Raw genomic sequence first — 8,279 nt, 5'->3', positions numbered from 1 at the left:
TCGAAGTAAATGAAGAAGATATAATTAAAACTTTTATGGCGTTGAGGAAGCGCAGACCAGATAAGTAGTATTATTGCAATCTTTATGTTTAATGTATGCAATTTTCATGCTTATTTGTTGAGTGTCAAACTTTATATCTATATATCAAATTGTTTACCAAATTTACTATGAAATTATATGTACATTAGATAGAATTTTACATGAAAATTTTGTTGCGGCACACCCTATATAAAAATCCTAGTCCCACTGTTCCTCACCATGCTCCGCCCCCGCCGCGCGCCCGCGACGCCGTGACAGCGCGCGCCGCCGAGTGGTGGGGCTAGGGTTTCCCACTGCGTCGGGCGATGAGGAAGGCAGCGTCGGCGGGAGCGTGGGCTTCCTTCCACCGCCGCGCGATGGAGGGGCTGGCGGCCGTGCTGCTCCTCTACGCGCTCCTCGTGTTCGCCCTCGAGTCGCCGCGCGTCTCCACCCCGCTCTCCGGTGGCTGGCGGTACAGCGCGGAAGCTCCACCTCTCCTTCGGCGCGGGCGAGCGCGCGGCGTCCGTCCCCGGCGCGTCGGCGCACGGACAGGATCGTCGGCTCTCCCGCTTCGCCACCGGCCTCGACGTCTGGCTCCTCGACTCCGCCCGCTCCGGCGCGCTCCGCCGGTCCGTGGCGGACGCTGTCGCGGCGGGCGCCCGCGCGTTCTTCGACCTCGTGGGCCTCGACCCCGCCGCCGTCGCCGCGCCCTCCGGCGAGAGCGCCACGGCCAGGTGCCCGCACTCGATCGCGCTCGCCGCGGAGGAGCTCGGCGCGCGGAGCCGCGTGGTGGAGCTGCCCTGCGGGCTCGCGCTGGGTCCCACATAACAGTCGCCGCGACGCCCCGGGCGCCGCACGAGGAGCGGAACCCCGCGATTGCGGTGGTCAAGGACGGGGAGCGGCCCGCCATGGTGTCTCAGTTCATGGTGGAGCTGCAGGGGCTCAGGGCGGTCGACGGCGAGGACCCGCCCCGCGTGCTCCACTTTAACCCGCGCCTCCGCGGGGACTGGAGCGGCCAGCCGGTGATCGAGCACAACACCTGCTACCGCATGAACTGGGGCGCCGCGCAACGCTGCGATGGTTGGAGGTCGCGCCCAGATGAGGAGACTGGTTGGGGACCCCTGTCAGTTCATGGTTTTCAACTGTTTGACCTCAGGTGGATTCTGTTGTTCAGACATGCTGAATGAATATCTTTGTTGACGTGCAGTTGATGGGTTGGTGAATGCGAGAAGTGGATTAGGGACGATTATGACAGGTCGGAGGAATCAAAGACGGCATGGTGGCTGAATCGGCTGATCGGGCAGAAGGAGGAAGTCAATTTGGGTTGGCGATTTCCTTTCGTGGAGGGCCGGCTGTTTGTTCTTACTCTCAGGAGAAATTTGCCATTATAATACCCCGAAGCTGCTTCTTCGCCAGATCGGTATCCCGATCAGCACTCTCGCCAGATTGGTACTCCGAACAACACTTCCTCTTCCTTTTGGCATAATGACGCCCGTGAGTCAGTTCGTATACGTTGTATTCCCGTTTTGCCCCTTCTCAGTCGAGCGCTCAGGTCCAGCTTGTCGTCGTTCTCAGCGGGCGTCAGATCCGCACCGTCGCGCCGCGTAGAGCCCGGTCGCCGGCGTCGAGCAATGGGAGGCACTCCGCCCCCATTGGAGACTTCCCCACCAGAAGAGTTCCAGGGCACGGTAGAACCCCTGCCTCGGGTGTCGTCTGTGGTTGGGATGGAGCTGCCGGCCCTGGTTGGTCGCCCTCTGCTCCTCCTCCCACCTCCCCTGAGTACACCGTCGCCGCCGTCGAAGCAGTCATTGGCGCCGACTGTCAATGAGCCTGTTCCTGAGGTATGGTTTGCAGTACATCTCTGGTTTATAGTATAGGCATATGGATTTTGTGTCATTCGTAGCTGTCAATGTCCCTGAGACGAAGTTGGTTAAAAAATTTTGTGACACAGGAGTTTCAAATTGATTGGGATGCAATAGAAATCGAGCCAAGATGGGACGAGGAAGGACAACAAGAAGTTCCTTTAGAGATTGGTATGTTTGGTAGATTAGGTTTAACAGATGAGGATGATAGGGAGCCAAGAGAAAGGGAAGAAGCATTTGCAGGAAGGTCTTCCGTTAATGATGGGAGTCAAAACATCAATGTGGATGCTGCAATGCCTTGTGAAGACCTGTTCCCAGATCAGAGAATTCTAGTTTCTGATAGGAGAAATCCTATAATGAAGATTGGCAGTCTGTATAAGGATATGAAAGAATTTCGGATTGCTATGAGGCAGTATGCAATAAACAACGAATTCGAGTTAGGCATTGAATCAAGTGCCCCTTTCCGGTATAGAGGTTACTGTAAAGGAGGTGATTGTCCACGGCGAATTCATGCAAGGCCTGAAGTCATAGGATTAGCAACGATCATTGTAAGTAGTTGCCTTTGCTTTGATCGATTACTTGTAAATGTTTGATGATTAATTTTTGGTGCAGGTCACGGCAATTGTTGATAAACACACTTGTACCTCTAGCGGTCGGAGGAAGACAACTACACCCACAAGTAGTTGGGTTGCATCTTTGGCACTTCCAATCCTTTCGAAGAAGCCACATATGGGTGCAAAAGAGTTGCAAACAATCTTACAAGACTTGAACAATTGTACCATTGCTTATGATACTGTATGGAAGGGAAAAGAGAAAGCTTTGCGTGAGTTGTATGGATGTTGGGAGGACAGCTTCCAACTTTTACTCAGATGGAAAGAAGCTGTATTGGAGAAAATGCCAGATTCAGTTATTGATATTGATGTCCGTGTTGAGGATGGCAAGATATTTTTTAGCAGGTTCTTTTGTGCTTTTGGCCCATGCCTTCAAGGATTTCGTGAGGGATGCAGACCATATATCAGTGTGGACTCAACTGCATTGAATGGTCGATGGAATGGTCATTTACCTTCAGCTACTAGTGTTGATGGGCACAATTGGATGTATCCTCTTGCATTTGGGTTTTTTGAGTCTGAAACCAAAGATAGTTGGACTTGGTTCATGACACAACTACGAAAAGCTATTGGAGACCTTCCTATACTTGCGGTTTGCTCCGACGCTTGCAAAGGGTTGACTGCTGCTGTGGAACATGTGTTCCCTAATGCTGAGAAGAGGGAATGTTTTAGGCATTTAATGCAGAACTACGTCAAACATTTTGGTGGATCCGAGCACATGTACCCTGCAGCACGGGCCTACAGACCTGAGGTGTTTGAACACCATTATGCCAATGTTGCAGCAATCCCTGAGGTGCACAAATGGCTCGAAGACTGGCATGGGTTGCTGTGGTACAGAAGCTGTTTCAACCAAGCCATCAAGTGTGACTACATCACAAACAATATCGCTGAGGTATTCAACAACTGGATCAAAGACTTCAAGGACCTACCAGTTTGTGAACTTGCAGACAAGATTAGGGTGATGGTCATGGAACTTTTTTTTAGGCGTAGGAGGATAGGTGACAGGCTACCTGGGAAGATTCTACCAAGTGTGATAAATGTTTTGAAGGCAAGGACTCGGGGTCTAGGGCACCTGTCACTTGTCAAAGGTGACCACTATTCAGCTGAGGTTCGAGACATTAACAACATCCATTCAAGACACATAGTGAAGGCAGACCAACATTACTGTTCTTGCCTAGAATGGCAGCACACAGGCAAACCGTGTCAGCATGGTCTAGTGGTCATAATAGCGCAACAATTTAAAGATGTGAGGATGGAGGACTTCGTGGACGAATACTTTTCAGTTCAAAAGTTCAGGAAGGCTTATGAAAGAATGATAGAACAACTAGGAGACAAGTCTTTTTGGCCTAAGGCAGCCATGTTCGAGGAAATGCATGCTCCTTTAGGGAAAAGAGCGGTTGGACGGCAAAGGAAAAATAGAATTCGGGGAATCCTTGAAGGTGGTAGCAAAAAGAAACCAAAGGTTGGTGAAACAGAGAAGGAAAGGAAACTGATTAGAGGCAAATTCAAGTGCCCAAATTGCGGTGAATTAGGACATAGGAAGAATAGCCCAAAGTGTGTGCTCAATGGAACAAAGAAAAGGCAAGGAACTACAAATTATTTCTTTTATTTTAAATTGATTAAAACAACTCTCACATGTCTTTTTTTAGGACAAGGAAGCCTAGAAGGAACACCACTGAAGCATGGATTCCAAAAGAAGGAACACCACTGAAGCATGGATTCCAAAAGAAGTTGGCAGTACATCAGCAGTCCCCAATCCTAGTGTGAACTGAGCGATTTGATGTGGTCTAATGTATGTGTAACTGGGCAGTGTCCTTTCCAAGTACGTGTAACTGGATGTGTGAACTGGTGTTTGTGAAACTGGATGTGTGAACTGGTGTTTGTGTAACTGGATGTGTGAACTGGTGTTTGTGAAACTGGATGTTTGTGAACCTGCATAAACTCGTTTGCTTGTACTGTTTGTGAACTAGTGTGTGCTCTGTTATTTGTTTGAGTTACAAACTGCTTGAAGTTTACTCATGTCGACAGTTTGGACCGGATCAAGAGCTGATGCGGCGACGACGAATCCGGGCACCACATCGCCGGAACAGAGCCTGATGCAGATGAATACAGACCGGAGGAGGCGACGCCAGGGACCGGATGGCAGGCCGAGCTCGTCACGTGGAAAGTGGGATGCGGTGGTGGAGTCATGGCGGCGACGGCGGCAGCGCTAAGAACTACAGGCTGAGAAGGCTCGAGAGGAGAACGAGGCACAACGGCAAGGGCACAAGTGTCCGCAACGAGTTATTACTAGGCCTTAATCCGAGGATGAAGCTACGGAGACCAAAACAGAAGGCGAACGACGATGTCAGTACCATTCTGGTGAGGACGCGATTCGGCATACCAGACTGGCGAAGTCACGCGTTGGGCGTATCATAATCGCAAAAAGCTCTACTCTCAGTGCTGGGTTGGAGGGTTACCATGTGAGCGTTGATGGGCGACATGTCACTTCATTTCCTTACTGTCCTGTAAGTGCATATGTTTCTCCACTTCATGCAGTAAGAAATACTGGTGAATGCACTATGCCACTATGTATTGCAGTTAGTTTAAATATTTAGTGGTTCATGACAGTTGAGGTTCTCGGCATTTGGCCTACTTGTCTAGTTAATTTATGTTTCTTGTGGTCCTTGCAGGGGTTTGTGCTAGAGGATGCTACAGGTCTGTCACTGAATGGGGACCTAGATGTGCATTCAGTGATTGCAGGGTCTTTGCCCACTACACACCCAAGCTTTGCGATTTGGAGTTTTCTACTGTTTGGCAGGCTCCTCCGCTGCCTGATGAGTCAGTTGAGATTTTCATTGGCATCATGTCATCAGCCAATCATTTTGCTGAACGTATGGGTGTGAGGAAGACATGGATGTCTGCTGTGCACAAGTCACCAAGCACGGTGGCTCGGTTTTTCGTTGCATTGGTAAACACTTACCCAAAGGCTTAGATTACTTGATTTGTTTTGTGTGCTTATGCTGAAGGTGTTTCTTAATTCCAGCATGGCAGAAAGGAAGTGAATGTGGAGTTGAAGAAGGAAGCTGAATTTTTTGGGGACATTGTTTTTGTGCCCTTCCTGGATAACTATGATCTTGTCGTTATGAAGACTCTTGCAATATGCGAGTATGGGGTAAGACACAGAATTTCTTGCTGTTTGAACTATAGTGTAACTGTTGTATCTGCATTTTTCTTGCATTTTTCTGACAGTAGTGAACTTGGTTGCTCACGTTCATGTTGTCTCTGCTAAATATGTAATGAAGTGTGATGATGATACATTCGTGAGACTTGATTCAGTAATCACTGAAATTAAGAAGGTACCAAGCGGGAAAAGTCTTTACATGGGGAGTATGAATATACAACACAAGCCGCTACGCCATGGGAAATGGGCCGTGACTTATGAGGTGAAGCTTATGAAATGTTTGTTGTAGCAGTTATTACATTTCATTCTTCAAGCACCACCTTAGCATTTCTTATATCCTTCTAAAAGACATTTCTTATATAGCTTGAAGCAAAAGAAAAATTACCTTTTTGCAACCATCATTCCATAAAGTTACGTTCATCTGTAGTTCTGTAGTGGACTGATGTGTTAACTGTGATAAGACTGGTTAAACCTATATTCATATAGTGATATAGTTGATATTGAATTCTTTTAACAATTGGGTGTGTGTTCACATTATTTTGTAGAAGTGCAGAGTTTGCAGCATTTCTTTGTTTATTTACTTCTAACATTTATTCTGTTTCGAATGCAACTAATTTGTCTCACAATAAATGAATTGAAATTCCATCTCTCTTCTGTCACCCAATGTCATATTATCTTCAGAGATTTGCGCACTGAAATCATAGTATATCATTGTCAAGACAGGGGTTTTGCCCGATACATTAATTTGGAAATTACAATTTTACTCTTTATTTATTCATATATTAAGTTATCAGTCTTTGTAAACCGAATTGGAAAATCACTTGATGTGTGTCTGCATCTGACGACAGGCCCCTTGACGATCAATTGTTGGAGACTTGACATATGATTCTTTGCATCATTATTTAGCTGTTAACATCTTTAGCTATCTAAACAGCATGATAGCATTATATGATCAGTTGGACCTGTACTCATGTTGTAGAGTTCCTCATCTAACAGGTCAGCCTTAAGTAGTATTATGTTTACAGAAACTGGGCTACTGTATCTTGTCCGGACATGTTTTGTTAGCATATTGTGACTGGATATAGCTTACATGTTTTAGCGTACACTTGATGCTCTTTTTGACACTAGTTTGAATTTATAGTGTGGATGTCGTTAATCTTGTTTATCACTTCACAGGAGTGGCCGGAAGAGATGTATCCGGCATATGCAAATGGCCCTGGGTATGTTATATCATCTGATATTGCTGATTTTATCATGTCAAAATTCATGAAGCAAAAGCTGACGGTACAATCTTATATTTTCCTCTTGAGAAAATATCCTCCATAGAATGGTCACAACAAAAAGGCATTCCATGCTTCTTTTTTTTACATTTCACAAAAGTGCCGTCTGGATGTCAGACACTTGTCAAACAGCACTTTGAATAACAAATTGCCAAAATGTAACTTTTTAGTTTTTTATATATAGCAGATTAGGCAATGTGTCAATATAAGGAACATAGAGACAATGGTCAGAAGAATAGTTCGCTGTGTGCTCACCACGCAGCTCATAGAGACAATGGTCAATAGAAGCTTTATGTCACTACAGTAAAACAGTAAAAGTCCGACGACTCTCTTATGTCCGACGGCCTCCTAGGCGACCGTCGGACATAAGCTTATGTCCAACGGCCACGGGCAGCCGTCGGACGTAACGCGGTATATTCGAGGGCTTATTGAGTCAAATCTAGTTATGCTAAACTAATCTAGTTCCCATCTAATCTAAACTAACCCAATGTGACCTACTCAAACAGGTTAGTTAATACTGGTGAAATGGATTAGACCTTATCCACATGTTTTAACTTAATTCACTCTGCATTAAATTAAGAACGACAGACCAACCTGGGCATATGCAACTACCTTAACCACCCGATAGTTGCATAACCCCTCTGTTTTAACTGACAGAGATTCTGATTTACCTACACCATATAATCCCTCCTATCTCAAAAGATTTTAGCATATCCAAATAATACGTTATCCTACCCTGGTAGATCTATCTAACTTAAACTAGTCTAATCTAGTTATATCCAATCCAATCCAGACCCTACCTAATCTGATATGATCCAATCTATGTTACAAGTATTAACTAAACCATATTTCTGCAAATGGGTTTAAACTTTTTCTTTTGAAAATGTAGGAGAGCTGTGTATCATTATATTAAGAGGAAAAAAGGTGATGATAGGAAACCTCATACAAAGCCAAACAAACATACACATACACACGCACTCTAGGATAGCTAGAAGTACAATGATATTATGACCAACTGCACTCATGACCAAGAAAGAAGGTCGCCGATTAGTGCGCTAGAGCGGAAAGGATACTATCTAATCCACTGGCTCCATCCCTACACCAGTTGTGAGACTCCTCTTTGACCCCTTTGATGACCATGGTAGAACAAGACTGCTCTCCATTGAAGACACAATGGTTGCGGTGATTCTAAATGGCCCAAGCCCCAAGAATGATCAAAGAATTGAGGCCCTTTGACAGCCCCTTATACGTTGAATCACCCGGGACCGCGACAACTCCTTCCCACCAAACCTCAAAGGAAGAGGTCGCAAGGTTAGGAGCAAGGTGATGCAAACGGACAATTTTCAGA

At 46.1% G+C, this 8,279-nt stretch overlaps 1 pseudogene; it reads left to right on the top strand.

Annotated features, from left to right (window-relative positions):
* The first annotated feature begins 344 nt into the window (after positions 1–344).
* Positions 345–8,279, top strand: part of LOC103633748 (hydroxyproline O-galactosyltransferase GALT6-like) — a 58,276-nt pseudogene continuing 50,341 nt past the window's right edge.

The sequence above is a fragment of the Zea mays genome, chromosome 7 (assembly GCF_902167145.1).
Source record: "Zea mays cultivar B73 chromosome 7, Zm-B73-REFERENCE-NAM-5.0, whole genome shotgun sequence".
NCBI classification, from domain to species: Eukaryota; Viridiplantae; Streptophyta; class Magnoliopsida; order Poales; family Poaceae; genus Zea; species Zea mays.
The sequence above is the reverse complement of the archived record's forward strand: the minus strand, read 5'-3'. Positions and strand labels throughout refer to the sequence as shown.